The following is a 26,432-nucleotide window of genomic DNA, read 5'->3' as shown; positions in this document are numbered from 1 at the left end:
ACATGTTTTTAATTTACTGTGTTAAAACGTTTGATCTTAACTGAGCAAGTGAAATATAATTTTGTGTTCTTTGCAGATGTGGGCTTTGTGGGTAATGATACACTAGCTGAGTATGACCAAACCTGTCAGTAACTGTTCAGATGTGGGAAACTGGTCTTAATAGATTTGGTTTTGTCTGACATCACCATTTTTTAACATCTTTTTGGCCTTGCAACATCTGCCCTAAGGCAAACATCTTAAGTGAAAGCGAACTATACCTGCTTCATATTTAATGAGAGAACTGAAAATAAAGCTGTGTCTTACTGTTGCCATCCCCACAGTAAACCTGGATGTGGTTTTATCTTAGGGAATTAGCATTGCATTGTGCCGGGTTTTTGATATTTAGTTTTCTGTTAACTTAGGAGAAATGAAATAAGGGAGTAGAGAAGGGTTTCTGTAGAGAATTTGGTTGCTCTCTCTATATCAACTTGTAAATACTATTAATTTGGTACAATTAACTAACTGCCGTACTTTGCAGAGTGTAGCTGTCCGTAAACATGTAGAATGTCTTAATTTTCCATTAAATAGATGCATCTTTATCCCACAGGAGGACCTGATATCTTTGAAATTTATTAATCCTGCCTAATTTTTCCTGGCACTAAAACCTGGGTGTTACTACAACACACATCTAATTTATTACTTATTTGGGGCTATGGAGTCTAATCTTACCTTAAATAGTTCCTCTATCATAAAGCTAAGAGCACGTGGAACAGAGCAGGCTGATAACTTTCTAACTGTGGGGTATGCAACACGCGTGTCTCTGTTGGAAAGCGTTATGCTGGAGAACAACGCCTTCCTTTCCTGTAGGAAGTCCCAAGTCTGAGAGCACTGTTTGCAAAACACGCTTAGTCTCTGGGAGCTCGCGTGTGACCGCTTCCCTGCGCGTGACTTCAAAATACTTGGGGTTTTTTTTTACGTCTGTTACGATCAGCATTTGTTATTGATTTATTTGTTCTGGGACCCACCACGCGCTGCCCTGATGGCGTTCGCTGAAGAGCCAGGGCTGGGGGTCTGCGGGGTGACGGAGCAGCAACTGCGGGGGGAGAGATCGTTCACTGGCGAGTTTATGCTGTGCCGTTTCAGGCAGCAGTTCTGCATGAACTGCCTCTCCTGTCCCCGACCTGCTGAGCTGTCTGCCTGCTTTTCGGGTTTGTTTTTGTCTTGAGCAGCGAGTTACAGCCGTGCTGGACTGGGCAGGTGACATCAGTTGATTTCTTGTGTCGGGTGCCAGCCAAAACAGATGCAGGGAGAGAAGGGGGAAAAGAATTCGGAGTCGTCAGTTTGCAGCGCCAGCTCCATTCTCCATGGAGCTGATGTGTGTGTTTTCCTTGTGTTCTGTTCCCTTCCATGGCAAATGCTGTCTCCTTCGATTGACTTTCTGTGAGATTGGACTTGGAGAGGACTCTTTCTTGCCTTTTGTTATGTTCCTGAATTTTATGGGGATTAGCATTTTGACCAAACATTTGCACCAAATATTTCTGGAGCTCTGGCCTTCCTGCTTTTTGTTGTAATCAAATTCTAAATATATAAACATCATCTCTTGTGCAGCATTTCAGGATACAAAAAAAATAGATTGGTCGCAGATTTTTTAAAAATGTGCACAACTTTTCAAGGTTTTTTCCCCATGTTCTAATATGATCTGTCAGGGTGAAAAATAAAGCAGTTACCCTACTGATTTTTTTTACTGGCTGAAATTTAAATTAATAATTACCTACCATAAAGACCTTGCAGAAAATATTATTGACTGATCTACATGAACTAGTACCTACCCTTTTCTTGAAGAATTAAACAAAATTACACATTATTCTGAGTTGAATTTTCGTAACTTCCTAAATTCCATCAGAAACAAGTTATATTGGAGGAAAAAAAAATAATTGACCAAATGAAATAGTTAAAACCACTACGGTTTTTGTTTTCTGTCATAACATATGACATGGGTAAGAATATAGATTGTTTGGAGGGGCTTTTCTTGTACCAGCTTTTGAACTCTCCAAAAGGTCACTTCTGAGGAATAGTCTAGTAATAGCATAATTCATCAAAGAGTCCAAAGTGTAAACTAAGGCACTGCATTCTTCCTCTATGCAAAATATAATCCATTTGAAAAGGGGCTCCTGAACAAGTTCTTGTAGGCAAGCATGGGCATGTCTGCTTCAGAACTGGAAACGTGAAAGACCAGTAAGCCAACATACTCTTGGCTATCGTTTCTGTTACAAACAAATGTGTTACTTCTAAGCTTTAACATTTAGGAGATCTCAATGTTCTTTGTCTCAGCAAGAAAAAAAGTGGTTGAACATCTGTTGGCATAAATGGCCATTCATTTAAAGAGATCAAGACGACAAGTTACCTGTCCGCTACCGAGCATTTCAATAGCCTCAACATAGAGTGGTTTTCCGTTTCTCTTTGGTCGGTGCGTAGCCATGTTTCTCCTCAGTGTCCTAGTAAGTAACAGGTTTAATGCATTCTTGTGCCAGACAAACTTGGCATTTAGAATTCTTGCAATGCATCTTGGTTTTTTCCAGTAACATTAGGCAAATCATTAAAGTGAAAATATTATGTCAAAGATTGCCAAGTGTAATGCCTTCTTGAACATGAGTGCTACTTGGGTCAGGTGGTTGAAAGAACGTACTTAGTACCTTTGGAAAATTTTCCCTGAATAAGTGTCAGCATGCCTTCCCTGATTCTGTTACTGCTATCTCATTTCCCTGCCTCCTGATACATTCACGACTTCTTTTTTCTTTGTCACTGTTCTCTTTTGTTTAACATCAGTCTACGATTCTTCCATCAGCCGCATACCTAAAGTCCTGCATCATGGTCCAAGATAAACATGTTGATGGGTCCTAATGTAATATAACTGAATACTTGGAGAAGGTGCTTAATGTGACTTCTGCTCCCTTTCATCCCTGGCAATTTATAGGGCACTCACACATCATTTAGGAGGAACAGAATTTTCAAAGTGCTGCTGGAGCTCTAGCATGTAGTTTTGAAACAAAGGCTTGATCTGACATTTTTACTGAGGCTGACCTCAATTGTAGCTTTCTAGAATGTTGCCAATAAAGATGCGCCTTCAGCTTCTCCGGACAAAGTGAGAATCCAGCTTTGAGGTGAAGGAGCTGTAATTCTGGTAGCCGGACATAACCGATCTGCCCTCAGTGGGAATTGTAGCTTGTATAAATGTTAGTTGTTGTTCGTCTGCCCATACAGCCAAGTATTTTATTAAGAGTTCACAAGGGGTCAGGTAAACATTTAGTGGCTTTCGAAAACTGTCCCTGGTCATTTGAGCACGTTGTGTTATGTGGTCAAGTTACAGTGAATTTCAAAGCACTGTGGGGATTGCTGGTCTTTCAGACTGCCTTGAACTGTTTATAGTGGCTTATGCCCAAGTGTAAAGCATGTTTAAGGAGAGTATGAAATAGCAGAAATTAGTCTGTCTACTGAAGGGAAAATTGGGACTTTTATTCTGCCTTGAGTCGTGTTTTGTTATGTTTTACTGCTACTTTGAAACTAGTAGTAGTGTACATATCGAGGAAGACGAATTCAGGAATACTATTCGGTAATAAAGGAATACATGTGTGCCTGATGGATGACTGAAAATATGATTGTTCTTTAAGTACTGGAGAAAGCCAGTAAATTTGACCAGAAATTGTGGAAGAAGAGCTGCAGAGAGAAGAATCAATTGTTAGAAAATTTCTGAAGTACACTGTTTCGCTTGCTCATGCATGTGTATGCAGAATATGTATTTACATTACGCTGTATGGAAGTGCTGCCCCGCTAATCCCTCTGCTTTCTGAGCTCTGTATTAAAATATCAATTCCATTTTTGACTGATTTTAAGAGAAAGAAAGTATGACTTCTGGATTTCTTCAGTTTTTGTCCATGTTCAATTCCCATAGAGGTCAGAGTCTTAACATTTTTCAAAGGCAGCTGCATTCCAACAGGCTCTAAACCCCTCCATGATTTCCCACTGTCAAATCTTACTGTATGGTCAAGACAACATAGGAGAAGATTGCTGTTGTACTTTCCAGCTGTTTTCTTTAGGAAGCAGAAGTTAATGTGTTAAGGTAGAAGTTAATGTTTTAAGAGAAGGTGATGTCGATTTTTAACTTTTTTTTGCTATCCTGTTGCTAATCATTGAGCACGGTTGCAAGGATTGCATACATTGTGCATCTTGAGCTCTTGCATCTTTCAGATCTCAGTTGCTGCAGTTCTCCAGGATATATTATAGGCATTGAAATAGCTTTATAGGGAATATAAATCCCCCAGCACACTAGAGCATTTATACTCTAACAGTACTTGGCTTTTCTGAGGGTTATATTTCTTAATTGCTTTCTGCCAAGAAGCACATATATAGACAAATTGCTCATGACAGATGTATAGTGAAATCCAGAAGTCTGAATAAAGGGCTGAACTGCTGCTGCTGAGAAGAAACAAAAAAAGTAGGACATCTCTTTGAGCAAAAGACAAAGGTGAGATAAGTAGATTAGTGAGGAGGAGAAAAGAAGAAATGGTAGAAGAGACAATAAAAGCTCTGTGTCGTTTGAATGGTTCGCAGTGTCTGCAACACAAGGCAATATTAATGAACAATTTGCCAGCTAATTATCCTCTTTTTAATCTGCTTAATATTGTACACCATAGCAGAGTTCCCCAAGCCTACCTCACTTGCTTACCAGTATGAGCAGAAACATTCCCAGCCACACTTCATTTCAGAAATGCATTCGCTGTGGTTTTGTGAATTACTGGTTTTTGAAGGTGAGCTGTGTGAGCATCAGTACTTGGTAGTGAGTAATTCTGAAAGGAAGTAAAATATATGTTTGCTAATGCACACGGAGTGAGTTTAAATAAAACAAGCACTGCAGTGGGGAAGATCACAGAATTCACGTGTTGTGAGTGCAAGGTGCATTGATGGCAGCTAGGCTGAAGCACCTGGCTGACTGAGAAGCGCAGTTACCAGAGGCTTTTGTCCGTCATCCTTAGAGGTCTGAGCAGACCTCAAAATCTGTTGATGTGACTGAAGTGCGTCTCTTCACTGGCATAGGGAGCTGGAGGCAGCTGCCCTTCTGTGCTGGAGGTCCAAGTCAGCTAGAGTGAAGCTTGACCTAGGTTTTCAGTCTTTTAGACCTTTGCCAGTCCGTACTTCTGAAAGAAAAAATGCATTTCTCTGACCCTTAATGGGACTGCATCAGATCCCACGATGATGGGATCTGATACTTTGCATTTAACTGTGTTTTGCAAGTATTTGCGAAGTGTCGTTAACTGTTCAGTCATTTTCTTCACATGGTCTCAAAAAAGGTGGTTGGTGTTTCCTGTGTCCCACACTGCATTAATTTATCGTCATTTTTATACTGTATAAACTTGGCAGTTCAAGGTCATACCCCACCTATATTAGTAGTTGTATGGTACAAGTAGCTGTGGGTAGGTTGTGTGTCAGTTCACAAATACTGTGTGCTGTAGTGTGCTTCTGTGCATCCTGCCCAGGGTCTGCCCTCTCCCAGGCAAGAGCAATGATAAATATGAGTCTGAGCAAATGAAGAATTTTGGGGCCTCTGTGAAAGTTCCAAGCAACAAAGTGCAGCTGTTTGGAGAGACACCAGCCTCTCTTCCTTGGAACAGTCCTCCTGTTGTAAACCTGGCTTCATTTTGTTGACTTTACCAAGTTAGCCTCTCATCTAAAATTTTTCAACTTCGAATATCATTTTTTTCTAAATTCTGTACCTTTTTATACACAGAGAATTGAATAAAGCTTGCTATATTAGCTATGACGGACAGTGAATCAATCCTTCTGTGCAGTCTCGAACATATTCACAGTATGAAAAATGCTTTTGGCTCTATTCCCCGTGCCAGTGGCAATACATATTTAATTTTATAAAAACAGCAGGCATTCAACTCTGGGGGCAAAAAGTATTGAGGCACCTGGTAAAAATTTTTAGAGCCATTAGAGTATAAATGGAAAGGATAATGGTAGATTGCTAAGATACCTTCCTCAATGTTTGATTCTTCCTATCTTGAAACACCCAAGAATTTCAAGCACAGGTCAGTAAACTGTTCTCGGAGAGGCCTCTAAGTCCAGGTAGTATGCTTTTGGAAATTTAGGAATTCCTCAGCTGCTGGGAGATGTACATGCATTTCTGTTACATCCCATTTGCTGGAGTGCTGCCTGTACTCTACGTACTCCACAAAACAAATACTTCATTCCTGTTTTCAAGAGCAATGTTTTCCAAACCTGACATCTAAAGAGACTGTGACTTTCTTCCATTATTTTCTGACTCTGCAACTCGGGTGAGGAGGGCTTGAGGACTCTGAGCGGAGGGGAGGGATCCCCTCGCGTGACCTGCTGGCAGGGCTCTGCCATGCAGCCAGGGAGGCTGTTGGCCACCTTTGCCATGAGGGCGCGTTGCCGGCCCACAGCCAGCCTGGTGTCTGCCAGGACCCCCAGGTCCTTCTCTGCGGGGCAGCTTTCCAGCTGCCCGGCCCCCAGCCTTCCCTGGGAATGGGATTATTGCTCCCCAGGTCGGGACCTGGCATTTCCCCATGCTGAACTTCACGAGATTCCTCTCTGCCTACTCCTCCAGCCTGTCCGGCTTCCTCTGAACGGCCACCTGGTCTGCCAGCCGCTCCTCCTAGTTTTGCGTCATCTGTGGATGTGCTTAGGGTGCGTTCTGTCCCATTATCCACGGTGCTAATTAAGATGTTAAGCGCTATAGGACCCAGTAACGATGCCTAGGTTGTGTGCTGTTGACTGCCCTCCAGCTCACGGACAGCTCTGAAATTTTGAGTGCTTGCAATGCTTTTATGTCGCAGTGAAATGAAAAAGATTTGATTTCTACAAAATGGGTTTATAGCATCATGTCCTAATGCTAAAATATAGAGATACCTCGGTTAAAATACAGTCATAAATTAAGTTAGAGATATATACGAGGTTGTACTTCATGTAACTTGAAGTTACTTCATGTAACTGCCAAGAAAAAAGGGGGTTTCAGCAAGAGCTCTTTGGAACACTGCTCGTGCAGTGCTGCCCTTTTCATAAATGTGACAAAGCCAGTGTACCATAAGCAGGTTAAGAATGGCTTATGTTGTTACACGGTTTTGCTAATTACCTATGAAAATGCGATACCTTTACGTGCAATCTGGTGATTTTGAATAGATGAACTGGTCTAGAGTCTGACCAGTCTGAACTGGTCTAGAGATTTCGTTAGTTCTGTGCTACTCCCCTTACTGCAGCTGACTGTTATGGGGATGCTCTTTAGCATCATGTGCTGAAATTATTGGTGTAGATTGGAGAGGTCGGGTTTTTCTGTTATGTCATAGAGCAGATTATTGTACAGAATTGTCCCACCAGCTTACAGTTCTTATTGTTCCTTCTGCATGAGTGGCTTCTACTAATGCTGAAAGAGGGAGAGACATTTGTCCCCTCTTTTTCAGCCGTGGAAACTTTGGTTGAAAGAAAAATTACAGCTGAGTGTCACTAGCAGGTTGAGTGTGGAAGCCGTTTTATTAGAATGAATGGAATCATAATACAGCTGTGGCTGTCCAGCTGAACTCTTGTTGGTGAGTACTTCACATTTTGTCCTGAGAAACGTACACAGGCATTTCCTTCAGGGATGGAGAAGGGTATAAACAAAACAAAAACCGGTAGAAGCGACTTCAAATCGATACACAAATAAGGCTGCAGGAACTTACTGGTAAGGGCTCCAATTTTTGCCATATTTTTGTCTTCCGTTTTGCAGTTACAGATGAGTTTCTGTCATCAAGAACATACAACTCTGCCAGCACTATGATTCCAGGAATGGCTCCTTCTGTGTGGTGATTCCCGATCCTAATTTTAATGAGAAGCCATAAACTTACAGCTTCACCTGTTCATTTTAATTTGTCACTAGCATGATTTCAACTCTTGGGATGCAAGTGAAATCAGCTCATGCACAGTATTTTGAATATTTTGGAGCTACGTGGTGCTCGCTTGAATCTGTAGTCCATTTCCATGCCTCGCTGTTCGTTCTTGAAGAGTTATAATGAAACTTCATAAGACTATTATTTAATTTTTTTTCTGAGATTTTTTTTTTTGCCAATAATTCCTTCATTTCTTAAGGAACAAGGGACAGAAACTGTCCTAACACATTGAATTTGTCCTAGACTTTACACCTATTCTTTCACTTACGCACATTGATGCTGTTCACTGTTGATTCACATCACAAGAATATAGTTGGTACCATATTCCAGATTATCTCGTGACTCAGCCTGTTTTAAGGATCTCTCAGGCATCAACTCCCTCCTCCTGCCACGTCTATTCCTTTATTTGTTCCCCACTTGGTCTGTTCGATATCTGAAGAAAAATGAATTCTCATCTTTTCAGAGGCAGTTCATAATGCAGGAATACTAATAATAGCAGGTATTCACTCGTCGTCCATTGCAGATACAGCCTTTTATAGCTCTGGCCCATGTTAGAGCGAGGAAATAGAAGTCTGTTTCTGGCACTGCTGTGTGTCATACCTTTAATTATAATAGGGATCTAAATAGGAAGCTGTTTTATTATAATGAATGGAATCAATCTTTATCTTGCTGTCTTTTTGCTGGCATTGTGCAGAGGTTTTTGGATGTTAGGTGTCAGGAGCGCATCAGATCGTGGCATAGGTGCCTGATGTTTTTTACCATGTTTAAATAAGCAGTGGCAATGTGAGAGAAATATTTTAGAATTTAAGTAATTTATGTTTGTGTACTGCGCCTTGCTTAATCTGTTTAAATAAGGATCTAGTTGTGGTTGTCGTGTCAGGAAACAGACTTTTTTCACTTGGCTGTGGCAGTGTCGGAGTACTACTGCCTCATCTCTGAAATTGCAACTTAAACGTGATATCTTTTATTCCTAGTTCGATCCATGAAGGGCCTCTGTCTGCGTGTTACACGTTTTTATCGTGTCAAAGATCATTAGTTTTGAGCAAACATGCACAAGTGTATGTGATACCCTGGGAAGCAGTTGTGCATTTCTGCATTCTGCAGTTCCGAAGAATTGTCGCATCATTAACTGTCCTTAATGGATGGAAACGATACCAGAGGGTTTGCAGTAGTTAAGTCGTAAAGTGAAAGTCTTAACATGTGGTAGATCTGGTAGAATGAGAATGAATTTGTTCTGATGTGCAGCAGTATTCTGTCGGGTATCATTAATACATACAGAATAATTCATGGAAATCTACTGGAGTCTAATAATATACCTGATGTACCCTGTTTACTCTTTCCAAGTTGTTTCAAAGTATTGTAAATTGACATTTCAATAAACCTAGCCCCCAGTTGGAGGCCGTCGTTCACATTGATGTGTCCCCACAACAGGCTTGACTTTGCATTGAGGAAGAAAGTATTATGGAAACTGAAATACAACTGGCACTGTCTGTGTATTAAGTTTCTGTGAAGGCTGTTAGAGGAACAGTAAGTATTTATTTATTTCTGTACAAATGAATAACAGAAGATAATTGTTTAGGAAATAAAACCAGTCTTTGTATTTTCCTCTGCCTTCACTTGGAGATTTGGAATAGGAAAAAACACTACCACCATAGTTTATACTGGTTTATTCTGTGGTTAAGTTGTGTGCATTACAGTTGAACACAAACACTTTATATTACTGTTTTAATAACTTTATATTACTGTTCGGTAGTAAATTCTGTCCCCAAATCAAAATTTCATGTAGAGCCTCTATCAGCAGAGCTATTTGTAAAAATGAATTAAAAATACAAAATACGAAGTGAAAAGAAATATTATACCTTCAACAAAAAAACTTGCTTACAATGTAAAATATTTTTTCTACAATATTTTGCTTTCTAGAAGGAATTACTGAAACGTCTTTAGTTTTTTGTAAAAAACTTGAATGTTTTATGTCACAGAAAGAAATAATGAAAAAATAGATTAAAAATTATAAGTCCAGCATTCAGATATATTGGTTGAAAAATGGAGGACAGTGTTCACATACTTAAGGAAGCTGAGAGAAGCAACTCAATAAGTCATGTATGCTGTCCAGTCACCTGTTATTACTTAGGAAATGGGCTTATTAAAGGTACTGTTATCGTGAACGTCATGAACAACGTGTAGGATCAGGCGTTAAAAAAAGAAATCAGAAATTCAGAATGAAAGTAATTTTACCAAACTTCAACGACCTAGAGGTCAGGCGTTTGGTGATCCTTGTGATCAAGGATCTGGTTTTGGTCAGCAGAAAAAGACACGCCTGAGTGTTTTGGGCACGTGCCTTAGCACAGGGGTGATCGCAGGCCTTCGGGATCATAAGCTTGCTCTACAGAAACACAAAGTTTGCAGTATTTATTTAGGAGTTAAATTTTCTAGTTGCACGCTTACTGTACTGGGGAAGTTAGTATCTCTTTCTTTGTAGGACGTAGCCGATTTACACCCTGCGTGTGATAGTCAGTACCCCTCAGCTGAGATCCCCATACGTGACAGAACTAGGCGCAAGGCCAAGAGATCTGTGCCCTTCCCGTATCAACATCTGTACCTTGGGGTTTGGTCCCTCGCTGCACTTCCTGCTCCGCGCCCCACCCCGCGCGGTGGAGAGGCTGCCTCCTGGTCCTGCTGCGTTCTGGCTGAGGGATGGGTTTGGGAGCCGTTAGAAAGAAAGCAGAGCAAGCGTGTTAAGCGCCAGGGGTGGGTGTGAGTGCGATGGGCTGGCCGGCGTTACCAGAAGCTGGCTCCTGGCATGCTCTGTGCCGTGGTGCAAAGCGATGCTTAGTGTCTCCTTCAGAGTGCAGCAAGGGGGAAGGAGAAGTTTTTGTATGTGCTGAAAAAGATGCAGTCAAATTGTACGTACTGCAGGCGCTCCCTGAAAAAGATTTTAGCCCATTTTACGCCTCTGCCTTCTCTGTCTGGCCTGAAGTCAAATGATGCAGCTTTGAAGCGTACGGGAAAGAGAAGAGCAAGGTGTGGAGTTGTTTAAGATACAAGGTGCTAATACTGCCTTTGTTGTGAATTCATACTTAACACAGATAAGGTGGTCAGATTTGTGAAATCTGGAGGGGATGTTAATGAGGAATCTCAGTGTTTGGAGAGGCTGTAATCGAGGTGTCTCTGATTTGCTATTGAAAGAGCGCCCTGTGAAGGCAGCATTGGTAATGAGAAAAACATTTTACAGTGCAATGCCTTTCCAAATACGAAAGCACTTACTAAGGACTGATGTAACTGCTGCTCCATGTTGGTTGTGCTTTTCAGAGCACTAAGTTTAGATTTATGAAGGTCTATCTATTTTGTCAGTATTTGGAACACAATTTAAAATGCCACCTTTTAAAGAAAAGTTACAATAATTAATTCCAGTAGTGATAAACTATAATTAGTTCTAATTATTTCTAATCTCGTAATTTTAGTGTTAACTCTTCCTCTTCTTGCTTTTAGTTACTACTTTGGCACGTCTTAAGTGCAGGAAAAAAACAAGTTCTGTATGTGAAACGCCTAGCCTTACTTTTGTAATAATGTAGTTTTAATAAAAGCTTCGTACAGGAATAATTTTACAAGGAAGAAAGTGTTTCATTTGGTCCAAAATGCAGAATCATCAACAGTTTTTCTTTTTTATTTTAAGCTGCTTTAGTCACAATTGTGGAAGGAAGGAGAGACTGCAAGTACAGTTCGACAAATCAGCTAATTAGACTGGTTCATGAGGTTTCCTGCTTAAATGAAACCAGAGTTTAAGGTTCTGTCATGCAAATCTAGGTGACTATGTCTGAAATATGCTGGAATAATAATGATTTCAGGTATTGCCACAGAAGTGATCTTTGAATTCATGTCTTGTATAATGAGATTTTTCAGTTAAACTTTTGCAAATTCTGGGGAGAGTGACTTTTGTTTTCTTAAACATTACTCTGAAGTGACAACCATGTTTAATTTCAGCTCAGATTTTAAGACATGACTGTTCAAACCTTTAATTGGTTAGAATATTTTTGATTAAGAATAGATTAGTAAAAATCTTTGCGGCCAGGTTGCATAGATTAACTGCAAAAGTATAATAAGTTGCCATTATTATCAAATGGAAAACTGGAATTTTAGTTATGCTTGGGAACCACGAAGTACTGGTGAAAATATTTTACTTAAGAAAGGAGATTTTATACTGGCAACTGACAGAATTCCTTTAAGTTTATATAAATGAAAAGTTCAGTTGTGCAGTTTAGTTAGTAAGAAGAGAGAAAAACTTCTGAAACTTGCCAACTACGAATTTAATTTTTGTATTCCTTTCATCAAATGATAAATGAATATAATAACATTATCATTGTAGCATTACTCATGCAAATGAGATCAGGGAGTTGGTATGCCTTAGGTGTAAACAGACATCTGTGATGGCTGATTAATATTTAAGATTATAGTCAAAAGCAGTTAAAGATGAATGTGCTTTGTTTCAGTTAATAAAATGACATTTTGCTGCTAGTTTAAAAAAAAATATTTAAAAAATACTTACATAAACACAAATCCTCTTTTGGGTTTTTTTTTTGTGGTCCCTTTCATTTTTAAAGCCTTCAGTAAAAGTAAATTTCAGTGTTTTCCCCATTCAGCTACCTTATTATAAACCTAAGGGCCCCAGGAATTAAGAGTAAAACTGAGGAAGCTGGAGATGTAATTGTGTTTGTGGGCAGAAGGGAAAGTATGTGTCCTAGTTTGTCATTCCTTCTGTTGTTTTCTTTAAACACATTCCCCTGTTGAGGAGGACAAAATGATTGATTTTTATTGTGCTATCTGTAAAAATATTTTTAATGCAACCATGGCTTCCTGTATTAGAATAACTGCTCTTACGAAGTGAATTCTGATTTTGTTCACAACAAAAACAGGTCTTTGCTACATTGTTACTTCACTGTCGTGTGTTTTTGTGTTTGCTAATTAAGGGGGGGAAAGAGCTCTATCAAGGTAAAATGTGTGATTTCATGTAGTTTTATCTAAAGATAGCGGATATTTTCTGCTGTTGGTTCAGTATTTTTCTTTTTGGTGTGTGCAACCCTGTTGTGTTTATGCTGTGAAAATTTAGTGGTATATAAGTGAGACAATCTTCAAAACTCTTGGAATGGTGTCCTTGGCACTTGGCAGTGATGGTGCATCGTATCTCAATTACAGGGCGTAAGTAATATATCAGTAAAATTTACCTAATTCTTACTTAATTTTACACCTTGTATTCTAATGATTTGACTGCTGAATTTTCTCAGCAGTGGTAATCGCCTCTTTACAGTCTCATGTTTTTCTTTGCCAGGTTGGTTTATTTTGCCAGTTTCCCCCAGCTTAAACTGTGTCATTAGCTTTTGGCTTTTAGAAAACGTCAGCTTAAAGCTTGGTTTTGCGTCCCCAAAGCCTGGTGTCCTTCTGCACCTTCAGGGGTTGATTTACGCTGACATACTGATCATTCTTTGCAACTACGGCTGCCAGGGTTAAAATTGTCCCCTAATGATAACAGCCCCTCAGCCTTGTTTGGTTACGTGGCAGGGCACATCCCTGCAGTGGGTTGCACTGTGTGACTTTCTCACCCCCCAGCGCCAGGAGCTCCTAGTCTTGGGCATGAAGGAAAGAAGAGGAGCTAAACAGAAGATAAAGGTTTGACCTATAGGCACCCACAGGACATGAGATCTGAGTTTATAATACAAAACATCTTGTATATTTTGTTATCTAGCTCTGTTTGGAGCTTGGAGGTCTTGCGTTCACATGCCTCCAGCACAGCTCAGAGGCAATGAGTACAGCACAGCAGGGTGCACATGCAGTTCTGCAGTCTCTTCCATGCGCTTACCTCTCCATCCCATACGCCTGTGATGGAGCACTACTGGGGGAGGACGATCTCAGAGCAGTTCGGTATCACACACGCTTTCTCTTCCCCCGATCCTGCAGCACGTCCATCAGAGCATGGCCTGCGCCGGTACCTGTGTTGTGATCCAGCGCCACCAAATCATGTTTGCTTGAGTGTCCTTCACACGACCGTTCTTGTCACACCAGGTGTTACCCACTGGTATTTCAATGATTTGAAAAGTTTGGAAATAACATAGCTTTAATTTATTTAGAATAATTTTAAATATAAGGTGGGCTCTGAACCTCATCAGGCTGTTCTGTCATCAGCCCTGGATAGTCCAGGCCCAAATAATTTAGGCACATAACTATGTGCGTAAACGTGGTGCAGGGCGTTTGTGGTCTGAGAAGAGCGTAGACTCTGAGTATTTTACTTTAAGCAGAAGTACAGGGATTTAAAAAAAAACAGTAAAATTACTATAAGGATCGTGTCAGCCAGCTCTGAAATCAAGCAATATCTGGGTTGGAATGTGGCATCTGTTTAAACACTGCACAGAAATAGTACACAACAATTTTTAGGTCAGGAAGCTGGGAACATCATGATCAACTGAAAATGCCAAGGGAATCGTGGGTGGGTGGAGTGCTGTTACCCAGTCTGGTATTTGGCCAGGGAACCAAAGCATCTCTGAAAACTGCTGTGGGGTTGTTGATAACCACAGCTGATCAGGACTCACCTGCACATCGCAGGGGAGCGTCAACATACAGCAACACAGGTGTGTTGAATCTTTTAACTTTTTTTCTCTTTGCACCATCCCCGTCTCTCTGTCCGCTACTTCAATTTCATGTACAGATGCTGATGAGACGTCGTCACTCCAGTGGTTTGCAGGTGTTGCTGGTTCCCAGGCCAGTGCTTCGACACGGCAAGGGCGTTCAGTGGGAACCCATTTGTGATTGTTCCAACACATCTCCATCCTACCGCTCCTGCCTCTCCGCAGCACCTTCCATCCTCCTCGGTTATGCCTGTGGAATTATTAATAGAGTCACTTAGCGAACTAGATCAGGCAATTACTGTTCTGGTTTTAAAGCCAGCTTCTTGATCTAGTTCATGTGAGCACCAAGGGAAGCACAAGATACTGCAGTGCCAGGGAGGAAACAAGCAGGAGGCACGGGCTCAGGAGTGACCTGATCCGCTTTTGTTGCTAACTGCTAATTGTAATGGTTGTAAATGGGAATCTCATCGCATGGATTGGAACTCTTATGTCAGTCAGTCCTTTATCTAAGTTATTTTCTTATGTTTACTTAGTAAATGACTGGATGCAGCTGTTGGTGTTCTACTTTTACAGTATCACGTGAATACCTGAGCCACGCTGTTTCACAATTGTAAGTCTGCATTGATACCATAACAGCATGTAGGTGTTTGAGGTACTGCCTCTCGGGTGAGAGCATGTAAACCACTCAAAGTATCCTGGCTGTTGACTTTTTAGATTGATGGCACTGACATGAACTGGTTGACATGGAAATAAAGTCTCAAGGTCTGCAAGAGTGAGTTGTGCATTTGGCATAGCTAAGTGCATATTTATCAAATTTTACTGCATAGCCAAAATGCCTTTTTTTTTTTTTTTTTTTTTTTTTTAAATGCTGTTTGGACGTTGTAAAATTTCCAGGCACTTTGAGAAGTTCGTGCTGCATTACTTGTGATCAGTTTTAACAACATGGTATGTTGTTCTGTTTTTAGAAACGGGAAGGTTTTCAAAAGTACAAGAGCCAGGGCTACTGAGACAGTCGTCGATGATGGAGGTGCATCTTAGGGGTCAGAAGATGCAACACAGGATTTCACCAATTTGACCTACTACTAAATTGCAGCATTAAAGCCTGCTTGGGAGAATTGGGTGTATTAGGAGTGTTTGTTTGTGTACACATATAGGTTTTTTTAATAGTATTTTTCTGTTGATTAAGGATTTTTTTGCTTTTCAAGTTCCTCTAAGACACATCAATTGACTGATAATGTGCTAGCTTACTACTGGCTGCTCCCAGACCTTACGTGGAAATATAAATGAATAATCATTATGAAGATGTAGGTGAAAATAAAAATATAAACCAGAAAGGTATGTGTGAAAAATTAGAAGGAAAGCAAATTTAAAAAAAAAAAAACCACTAACAAGGGAATTATCTGCTAGAGGTTGCCTGAGAAACATGAGTTCAGCAGTTAAGTTTGAAGTAGGTCTTGAGTGTCGGGATCTGGAAGCTTCTGCATGAGCACAGGTCCTAGGAGAGAGCTGCAGCTGCGTGCTGGGCCTTCTTCCAGTGTAACGTGGCTCCAGCTGGTCAGATGTGACCGTACCGTCTTACCCAAACTAAATTAATTAAAAATAGGATTTTATTTCTACTTAGTAGTCACAGAATCATTGAATGGGTGAGGCTGGAAGGGACCTCTGGAGATCGTCTGGTCCACCCCCTGCCCAAATCTGGGTCAAACAGAGCGGTTGCTCAGGGCCTTGTCCGACTGGGTTTTGAGTATCTCCAATGATGGAAAATCCATAGCAGCTTTAGGCATCCGGTTCCAGTGTTTGACCAGTCTCACAGTAAAGGAGTTTTGTCTTATATTTAAATGGAATTTCCTGTGTTTTAGTTTCTGCCTATTGCTGCTTGTCCTGTCACTGGGCACTGCCAAGTCTGGCTTAATCTTCTTTACTCCCCCCAGTCAGATATTTGTACACGTAGTTAGTAGCAGAATCCCCATTCTCAATACCAGCTGCGGCAACCACTTGTTGACCTACAGGATCCACCCACTCCTCCTGCAGATCCTAAAAATCATTTGTGTGACCTTTGATGAAAGTCCTGACTGACCTGTTTTGTATCTCTGTTATTTTCTGAACTTTAATTTCTAGGCTGGAATAAAGCTAAGCAGGCTTGAGCTGCCTGTAGTAGTTACTCATATACGTTCGGCCATTGCTCAGATGTTGTCTTACTTCGCAGTGGTTACTGTAATATCCTGTTCTATCTTACAGTGAATATTATATTTAGGCATACTTAAAGAATTAAGATTAAACAATAGGTGTACACCTGAGGTAATATTTATCTTTTATTCCAGAATTGAAACAAGCAGGTGCGGCTGCCAGAACATGTCTTGTAGGAAAAGTGTAAGGGGAGGAAGGCTTTCATTGATAGCTGCTTACCTGGAATCTCGCACATACTGAGCAGTGTTCCCGTTTAACTTGTGATTCCCTTCTCCGAAGAGCTGCTTTAGCCATGTGACCCTTTTTCAGACAAATTAGTATGTCTGTCTTTCTTGGAAGCTTACTAGAACCCTCTTGAAGTGTTGTTTTTCTGAATTTGAGAATATTCTGTAATTCCATTTAATAAATTGGCTGTCAGTTATTAAGGGTCTATAACAGTTTAACTGCTAACTATAGACACTTTTCCTGCTGGAAACCAAGGAAACATAAATGTTTGAAGTTAAAATCAATGCAATACTTTATTCATACTTCTTCTTTTTAAATGTGACTCCGATTTTGTGCGGTTACCAAGTAAAATTGAGGTGCATGTATACCGTCCTAAGTTGCAACTAAATTTTCATGGTTTGCACCTAGATGTTGATGCATGCTTTTCTTTCTATATTTTTTACTAGACTAAGGGCTTTTATAGTGGTGTAACTTTATCCCAGGCTTTTCTTACTGGCTTTGCAGCTTGGGTATATATCAAGTTGCAGACTAATTTTTACATGCATTTGGCTTGTGAGTGTCACCGTGTCACCTAAATCTCACACGCTGAACAGTTGTTTTACATTGTAAGTCGTTTGGCACAAGTTAGAATTTTAAACTAGTCCTGTTGGTTCTTTTAAAGCTTTCTAAATCACTGACTGCTGGTAGCACTTCATAGTAATGAAGTGTTTTCTCATGCCATTGCCTTTAATGATAGTTATCTTCTAATGTGGATCTTTAATGATACCATCAGTAAAATAGAGAGAAACTTTACTGCATAGTAAAATTATACATACGTTTACTCTGTTCTAAAACTATTTCCAAGTAGCATCTTTTTTTCTTCCAGCAGTTAGTGCTTCTACTACTTGTCTGTATCCTCCTCAATTGTGCTTATCTCCTTTTCTGAACCTTGCCTCACCCACTGCTCCTGACAGCAGTGCCTAATTCTGAGACTTACTTCCTTTTGGAAGTGAAAAGTAATCACGAGTTTGCAAGTGTGAAGTTCAGCAGAATGGTTCCTTAACGCAGAGTTTGTGTGTGCTCTGCCTTAGAGGAAGCTATATGTTGACCTTGAAATTTCCTGGTGGATTTTGGGAGGTGGGATGGGAGGGAATAGAAGGCGTCAAGGAAGAAGCTAATCATTCTTCAATTGTTGGTTTGGACTGTTGGTTTTTCGAAGCCTCTGCTACTGCCTGTACTGGCTGTCTGAGGTACGCATAAGGGCTGAGTGGTTGGTAGTGAAATACTTCCTCCTGTTGGCTCTCACCATGCAGCCTCAGTCCTTCTTTCAGTGGGGTGGCATACCCGTGTGCAGTCTTTTGGGGTTTGCAGTTGGATTTTTGTGAGTTTCGGGCTAGAATGGGTGGTTAATTTTGTTTGGCTTGGGACTTCTGGGAACTTTGAGGGCCTGTGTCGAGTCGTTCCTGTACTGCATTTCCCTAAATTTGCTCCTGACTATTTCAGCAGCTGCTTGACTTACTGAATTTTTGGTGTTGCTTTTTGAGGTGAGTGATATTCAGTGATAGCTTTTACCTCACAGAGGAGCTGAAACATTTAACATTAGATTACATTTTAACGTAGAGTTGACTGATTTGAGTACCGAAGCAGGAGTGTCTCCCGTTATTTCCCTTACGTTGGACATTGCTTAAAACAAATGTATTGTGCTGGGAGGGTTCCATGAACCTCAACAGGTGAACCGTCCTTTTTTCCACTGTAATTTGCTGGAATTCTGAGATTTTTGTCTACACCTGGGATCCGGTGAGAGTGACCAGGTTTCCCTGTAATGCCTGTGTTGACATAACAGGTAACTCACACTTTCAAGAAAATTCAGTGTACAGAATACCTAACATGCCTGATGTGTTTGAGCACACAGAAGAGAAATGAAAGGATTCTTGCGTTAGTACTGCTTTTCTACAAGATCAGTGCATAAATAGATCGTTGGACAGATTTGGGTTTCATAAATAGGCAGGATATATTTATGTCTCTGCCAAAAAATAGACGTGATTACCTTTCATTTTGAGAGAGCTAGCAGGAAAATAGGACAGTATTTGAAGTAATGAGGTTTTATATCCTTTGTAAAACTGAATAAATGTCAGATCTTAACAGTAACACTTATTTACTAATTCAAATAGTCATGACCTTTTTTGTTACTTTCAAATATCCTTATTCTAGTGTGGGGTTTTGTCCTCCTTTAATTCCAAATTAAAATGGATGGTGAGGAATACTTGTCAGTTTGTGATGTGGCATGCAGAATAAAAACAAAACTTTCTGGGAGTCTCTTCTGTACCAAGCAGATTGGTTCATCTTTTCACTGACTTTCTTCTCTTCAGAAGTAAATGTACTGAACCAACTAAACAAAACCCTCTGGCAAGTGGTCGTTCGGAACAGAGGATGGTGTAACTTTCCGAAACTGCTTCGGAGTGTTACAGACTAAATAGGAGATTTGGGGATAGCTTTCGTTGTACTTTGTCTTAGGATTTGCAGCAAGACTTTTACAAGGCATCTGAGACGTGCCTCTACCCCTCCTGACGTGTGCCTTTCCTACCTTACCTGGCCCACACAGAAGCCACGCCGCAGATAGGACGGAATAAATACTGAGAGAACAATGGCGTTTAAGCAGGGGTTTGCCCCTCGGACAGGCGGCGGGTGCTGGCGGGGTTCTCGTGCCCTTGCGCTCCTTCCCAGCTGCGTGACTCGTGCAGGGCCCTACTCGGAGGTTTCCCGGGGCGGGCGTGACAGCGCAGGCAGCACGCGCTGGGGTGCTGCAGTGATCCTGCTGCGCGCGGCCTGGCGCTGGTGGGCGAGGTGAGCGCGGGGCGGCTCCAGGCGCTGCAGCGCTGCCGGCGCATTCCGAGGGGGAAGTCGTTAACTGCTCCAGGAAGCCCAGCGGAGAGCTGCGACGACGATCAGGGGGCTGGAGCATCTCCCTCATGAGGAAAGGCTGAGAGACCTGGGCTTGTTCAGCCTGGAGAAGAGAAGCCTGAGGTGGGATCTCATCAATACCTATAAATGTCTAAAGGGTGGTGTCAGCATGATGGGACTAGGCTTTTTTTCTGTAGCGCCCAACGCCAGGCCGAGGGGCCACGGGCACAAGCTGGAACACGGGAAGCTCCACCTGAACGTGAGGACAAACCCCTTTGCTGTGCGGGTGCCAGAGCAGGGGCACAGGCTGCCCAGAGAGGCTGTGGGGTCCCTTCCCTGGAGACATTCACCCCCCGCCGGGACGCGGCCCTGTGCCCCCTGCTCTGGGGGTGCCTGCTCCAGCAGGGGTGGGACGGGGTGAGCTCCAGTGGGCCCTTCCAACGCCCACCGTGCTGGGATTTTGTGAAGTCGTGTGTTGAGAGTGACTGTTTCTGACAACTCCAGCTGATCATTAAGATTTTCTCACAAACCTGAAACAATAAAACCAGCAGTAAAGTTTTTGCTGGCAGCTGCAGTCTCTCTCCAGTGAACTCACTTTTCCTTCCGTTTGCTGCTTGAAAAAATTAAATAACTGCTTGCTTCATATGATGTTACATAATAACCTATACAAAATAAACGTTATAATCGTACATATAAGCGTCATTTCCTAGCCATCAGCTCCGAAAAATAATTAGTAATTTTGATTGATAAAATCTCTTTCAAGTTGTAGGTTGATAAGCATCTGCATCCTGTGTCTTTACTGTCGAGAGTGGATTATGCGCTGCCTTGAGGGGGGGGGAGGATCAGACCTGAGCAGGAATTAGCAGTCTAGTATGCGACTGAACAGGCAAGCTTGTGGATCAGATAGCCCATTTTATTTTGGTGAGAAGGAGGTTCTTGGAACAGACATTGTTATAATGAGAAATGTGAAAAATAAGGTATTGGAAATTCCATACATGACAGAGCAGGAAAACAGCTCATGTGGCTTGTGAGGTGCTTTTCTGGAAGCAGGAAACCCCAACATGACAATGCCTAAATATTAGAAATGTGGCAGCCTGCAAGATAAAATTCTGTTCACAGAACAAAAATGTCCTACAATGCTAAATATACTAACCCCCCCCTAAATATTTTTTCTTACAAATGTATGTGTATATTCAAGTGTTGCATGAAGATTCCGTTTTACAATAACCTCACTACTGGTAAAAATGACCATATTCATGCCAGGAGTAGCTGAGGAAGTAATTTTTTTAAACTGTCACCGCAGCTCACTGGCAGAACTAGGCTAGAACTAAGGATTTTCCTGTTCCACTCTAAACCACAGACAAACAGAATCTGATGGTTCAGCTACTTGTAAGGCTTGGTTTACTTTTTACTCCTGAAATTTTGGTCTGGGCAGTTATTCAGTGTAGATGCAGCAATTCTGTTATTCCTAGATATGTTAAAATCAGATAAAGATGTCATATACTTACAGCATGTCTCCTTACAAAGTATATCATATACGTCAGGCTTGGTACTTGCATGTAAGTGACCTCTGTGTGTGTGTCTTGAGAAACACCCCGAGGAAGCTTTGTAGACTTGTCTCTTTATGTCCCCACCATCTGCACCAGCCGATGGTGGGGTTTCCTCCCCATCTCAGGCGCAGAGGAAGGACCCTCTTCACCAGGTATATGGTGAAGCTGCATCATGTCTGCTCACCCTCTGTTTCTAACCAACCTGAAAACTTTCCGAGCCCATGGGTTGTGGTTTTCTTGAACTAAAAGCTGCACGAACAGATCTAGAAATAAGTATATATTTTCTTCTGAGTAGTTGATATTTCAGTAACTGTATGGAGCAGGAGGTGTAAGGTGCTTGGGGTTTGCCAATATTAAGGGAAAAATATGTTAATTCTCTAAAAGCAGTGCATGCTACCAGGTTTTTCCAGTAGTTGCTAGGAGGAAGATTAATAGTTAAAATTCTGTAATGAAAAATCCATTAGCCATTAGCTATTAGCTTATTTATACTGAAATTTGGGAAAAATTGTAGGATTCTTTATGCAGATATTCTTTCTGTGTTGGTCCATAGGCATATAGCACAGCAGTATATGTCCATGCTTTGGGGATCACGGAACTTTTGTAGAAACAGAATTCTTATTATGTTTTCATATAAAATATGAATTTTTAATATTAAACTTAATGCTCTGCTATGAGAAATATGTAAACTTGGCTTTGGAGCAGCAGTATGCACTTCCTGGAATTCTGTGCATAGCATAGTTATAAATAAGCAGCAGGTTATTTGGGAATCACTCGGGCTGATATCTGGTATCATAAACAGTATCTGGGAGAAACTGTTTTCCCTGACAGTTGATTTTTGAAGAATGCAATATGCTTTATTTTGAAAATTCATATTAATGAATACCAAGTATACATCAAGCACAGTGACCAGCTCACAAAGCAAACACATGTATGCTATTTAATTACTTTATACCTCATCTGTTGCCAGAATTTCATTCCTTCAATTGTTGAATGTAACATTTCCAATCTATATCAAAATGCTAGAATTCATCATGTTTAGGTAAGATACTAAAATGATTGATAAGCTTAGGATTGTCAGGGTATGGTTTAAGTCTGGCTTTAAAATAAATTCATGATAAAGGGAGTTATCTTTTATCTGTGCATTTGTCTCTAGCATTGGAAACATTATATATCTGTGCTCAGTTAAATAGGCTTTTAGAAACCTTCAGAGAAGTATACCCTTTCACTGTTCAAGCTCTTAAGCTGCAAGAATCAGTGTTTTCTCCTTAATTGTTGTGTTTTATTCACTTACTGTTAACTGATGTATATCATCATGGTTATAGCGGAATTTGGGTTGGAGCAGCTGCCAGAACAGAACCACCCCACTCAGTGGCATTGATTTTAGATCCCATGTATCAATAAAACCTGGGTCTCATGAGCAGATGGTGGTTTCCTGTGGGAGGTTGGAAGGTGACCTGGGGATCCTGGTGGACAGAAAGCTCAACATGAGCAAACAAGGGCATCACCAGCAGAGATAAAGAAGTCATCATCCCACTCTACTCAGCACTTGTCAGGCCACACCTGGAGTGCTGTGTACAGTTCTGGTCTCCGCTGTACAAAAAGGATGTGGACAGGGTGGAAGGCATCCAGAGAAGGGCCACCAAGATGATCAGAGGACTGGGAAGCTGCTGTAGGAGGACAGGCTGGGAGAGCTGGGTTTGCTCAGCCTTGAGAAAAGGAGGCTCAGAGGGGATCTCATCCCCGTGTACCAGTACTTAGGGGGTAGCTACAAAGAAGATGGAGGTTCCCTTTCTACAAGGAGTCCCATGGAGAGGACAAGGGGGAATGGACACAAGTTGCTCTTGGGGAGATTCCGATTAGACACAAGAGGAAAACTCTCCACAGTGAGGACAGTCACCATTGGAATAATCTCCCCAGGGAAGGGGTTGACTTGGCCACATTGGGCACCTTTAAGAGTCATCTGGACAGGGTGCTGGGCCATCTTGTCTAGACTGTGCCCTTCCCAGAAAGGTTGGACTAGATGATCCCTGAGGTCCCTTCTAACCTGTGATTCTCTGATTCTGTGGAGGTTCCTGTTGGCCCCCACATGCAGGTGTGCAGCAGGAGGCTGGGGCAGCCCCGGGGTGCCCAGGGCCGAGGGACATGGCCCATCTCCCTGATAGCCCACCTTCGCCGGGGTGATTCTGCTCAGGCTCTGTGGCCTCACCAGGGCCTCTTTCTCCCGGCTCCCACAGCACGCCACCAGTTGTCTCCAGTGGCGGGGCTCTGGCCTGTCACGGTGATTTTCTCCAAGTCGCAGCTTTTGGCAGTTCTACCACCTTCCTGCCTCCATCCCTGAGGGCGTGCAGAGCTGTGGGGCTGCTTGCGGTGCATCCGTGTTGCCGTTCCCCTCCTGCCCATGCTGCCACCTGGGAGCCCGGCAGATGCCGCCCAGGCTCCTTCGGCAGAGCTTCCCCCTCGGCCGCCCCACAGCTCTCACAGGTCTCGCTGCTCCAGCCTGTACCAGCCTCGTCTGGTCAGTGAGACGTGAGCAGATGTGGCCTGGGCCTCATCCTGTCTGCGTGGTGCTCTTAGGTAGGTCTCCTCATGACAGCTGTCGAAACGGCCACGCCACTTCATTACCCTGCGTTCAGAACAGCCTCTGTATTTTCGATTTATGAAAAAGTATCTGCATTTCAGACAGGTTGTTTCTGGGATGGCCACATATTAGGCCAAAATTATTGTAAGATTAAAGGCTTTCTCAGTCGTGGGTGAATTCTGAAAGAGAGAACAAGCACTGGTGGGAATTAAGAGTGTAGAGACAGCAGCACGACATCCCTGCTATTCCTCTTTTAATCCATTTTGTAAGGGCCCTCTGCTCTCCTCAGGAGAGCTTTTACAGCCCTGAAGGACGTGGAGCAGGAGGTGGTCCCTCCTGGTGAGGGGCCAGAGGAACGGCTCCCTCGTTCCCCATGATCCAGCTGTCACTTCCGTGGGGGTCTCAGAAGTCGCCTAATTCCTCTGGAGATCTGGTTGCACAAAGGGAGGCTTGGGACTCTCTTCCCAAAGCCTCTCCCTTCCACAAGAAGTCGCCTGGGGCTCCTCAGTGGTTTTGTGGAGTTTCTGAGTTGTTAGGTTTTTTTGCTGTGTTTTTAATGGCTTTCATCACTGGAGGGAAGGAATGAATCTTAATCTGAATCACTAGAACAGCGAATTGCTGTTATAAATGAGCCAAGGACAATCGTGATCAATGAGTAGATTAGCTGCGGAGCTAACTTCCAGCACATCCACATCACTACCATGTGGGCAACCTCATACAGCTCTGAAGACACTCTCCCTAGATATTCTCCGAAGTGGTACTGTGTGTGTCCAGTTCAGTTAAGTGCAAACATGTCAATGAAAATCTGTCAGAAAGGTGAACTGTAAAGGAGAAATTGGAACATTTATCTGGTGTCTGCACAGCAGCTTCTGAATGTTGTTGGTCCAGTCAGGACTCCTCCTCACAGCGCTTGGGAGCGCCTGGGCCAGGCATTGCAGGCCAGTACGCTGCTGCTTGTGGTCTTATTCTCATTTCGAGCTATATTTTGGTGGGAGCGTGTGACTTGATTCATTTTCAGTCTGTCATGCTCTGGGGTACTTCATAATACCAGTAAGCTACTCAGATGCCTGGCATTTTGAGGTAATGCGGTGCCAAGAGACAGAAAAAAATCTCTCCGTGCAGTGCCTGACTGTACTGTCTGCGCTTCTTATTGATTTTATTTCTGGGTTGCCCTCCATTACTTACCAGCAGGGAAGATCAACTGATCCATGTGTATGCAATTTAAACACGGAGATGGCCTGCATTTTTGGTGTGTACAGGGATGTGTTGAAGTTGGATGGATAGTCACAGCCACATTTTAAAGAAAAATCACCCCTGAGATTTAGATTAATTGACAGTAAAAGGTACCAGTGCCAGTCTGCTCTTCAGGTGACACTGTTAATCATAAAAATTGTTAAATGCTGAAGTAGTTTTGAGGTGCCTCGAAGTAATAAAGATAACACCTGAGCAGTGCTTTAAAATTTACAATTTATTTAAAGCAATTGCAGTCCATTCAGTGTGGAAATATTTTCAGCCTGAAATGTTATATCTAGTGTAATTGAATATATAGATTGAACAGACATTATTATTTGGTGAGGAAATTGATGATAGCTATTTCTTTCTAGGCTTTATTGAGCTGAAAGTAAGTGATAACGATACATATTTTCCCTCTCAAAGTTTATCCTTAGTTTGTCCACCTCTGCTAATATTTCATGTTCCTTTTCTTCGGTCTGTCCTTGTAAGTGGATTGTTAGAAGTGTACCAAGATATCTTGTGTGAATTTTTGTGCTCTTTGAAGTGGTAGGTATGAGTGGGTGATTAGGCCACAGCATGCAATCCAGCCTGAGCATCTTCAAGCATCACTGAGTATTGCAAAGATCAGATTGGTCTTTGAACTTCTAGACCTTGAAGAGCTCTCTTTACCCTTTCATCTTCATAGTTGAAAATGGGTATGGAATACAGTTGGTGGAGTTATGAGTAATGCTTCAAATACCCAGTAATAAAGGTGTAGTTAGATGGAGACGAGGTCCCACAGTCAGCTTGTCCGTGGTTACCTTCATGGGAGATGGTGCCTTTGGATTGTTCGCTCTGAGAGAAGGTGGTGATCCAACAGACAGTGAACATGCAGGAGAGTGGTGTTTACCACTTCTGCATGGACCTAACTGTGCACACATGAATGTGTGATGGCGGTGCGGCCCGAATGTTGGTATGATCACATCCACATGCTTGACGTGAAGCGGTGTATGAATGGTCAAGTCTTCAAGGGGGAAATACTGGATTACTCAAAAGGCTGGTTATAAGGGCGCGTAACTGTTCCTCACAAAGTAAGCATTCTGAATTAATGGAGCAGCATTCTTTAAAAAAACACAAAAAGAGAAAATATTTGGTTTCTGTTTGGTAAAGTGATAAAACTTTTATTTTGGGGAAAAACGTTTACAATTCATGCAGTTCTATCTTCACTGTTTGAATGTTGGATTCCGCTCCCTTCCCTGTCAGAGGG

General features: G+C 41.9%; 1 protein-coding gene across 19 annotated transcripts in view; it reads left to right on the top strand.

The window, feature by feature from the left end:
* NEDD4L (NEDD4 like E3 ubiquitin protein ligase) overlaps positions 1–26,432 on the top strand; it is a 198,335-nt gene that overhangs the window by 109,176 nt on the left and 62,727 nt on the right. The window lies entirely within an intron of this gene.

This window comes from Phalacrocorax aristotelis, chromosome W (assembly GCF_949628215.1).
Source record: "Phalacrocorax aristotelis chromosome W, bGulAri2.1, whole genome shotgun sequence".
NCBI lineage: Eukaryota > Metazoa > Chordata > Aves > Suliformes > Phalacrocoracidae > Phalacrocorax > Phalacrocorax aristotelis.
Note: the sequence above shows the minus strand (reverse complement) of the source record. Positions and strands in the feature narration are given on the sequence as shown.